The following is a 1,078-nucleotide window of genomic DNA, read 5'->3' on the forward strand; positions in this document are numbered from 1 at the left end:
CATTTTTGTATTTTTTTTGTCAACCAAACGAAAATTAAGTGAGCAAATATGGCCTGTGGCTTTCTATGAACCTTTCCACTGCTTCTGCGTGTCAGGCTGAGTGTAGCTCCAGACTGATCAGTTCATTAGTCCCATGACTTTTCTCCTCTGAAATCTGCTTGCTCAAGAAAGCTCTTCGTCATTCTGCATGTTGGCTGAGAGGGGTCAATTGGATGTTTCTGTCCCTCAAAGCGTATTTACCCAGAATTTCTGCAAGTCCATCATGTTTCTCCAGCACACATCTGTGGACACCCTGCCAGGAGCAGGTCATTCTGGGGCATGAGTGCTGTCATCAGTTAATGTTTCATTAACACTTTCCTGCAGTGTTCGCATCTAAGACGCCTCCTCGTGGTTTCACTGAGCAAAGTCATTGCAACACCAAGATAGACACGTACGCAACCAAGCGGCGAGGCCTGACTAATCAATCAATGAGCATTTCCAGAGACAGTAGTTTTGGGGTTAGTTCCTCAGTCTCCCCTCTATTGGCGTCTTTGTCCCGGGGCCGGGGGGCACCCTTGCATGACAGGGTGTTTAGCAGCATCTCTGACTTTCACTCACTAGATGCCAGGTGCACTGCTTCTCCAGATGTAACCAAAAAAGTCTCTGGACAATGCCAAATGTCCCCTGCAAGACAAACTGTCCCCAGCTCACAAATACAGAAGTTGATTTTTAGTACAACCTTTCCACAGGGAATTCTAGAGCCCTTAGTTAGGATTTCATCATAAAGCACAGTGTTTCGCTTCACTAACATCACACAGAGATGACTGCCGGCTCCAAGGACTCAATGATGCTCCGAGTATGCTAGGATATAGTCGACACTGTGCAAAGACTGAGGCTAGGAACTGGATCTGCTGTTATCTTTACTGAACAAGTGGTTACGTCTCTAGCTGAGCCCACGAATGAATGACAGGCTGTTCAGATCGAGGATGCCTCCTAAGGCAAAACGTTCAACATCATTCCTGTTCCACAGCTAGAGAACAGTGGCCAGTTTGGTTGTTGAGTTCCAGGCACTGATAAACAACCTGATTTTGTCTTATGC

Source organism: Sus scrofa, chromosome 10, assembly GCF_000003025.6.
Source record: "Sus scrofa isolate TJ Tabasco breed Duroc chromosome 10, Sscrofa11.1, whole genome shotgun sequence".
Taxonomy (NCBI): domain Eukaryota; kingdom Metazoa; phylum Chordata; class Mammalia; order Artiodactyla; family Suidae; genus Sus; species Sus scrofa.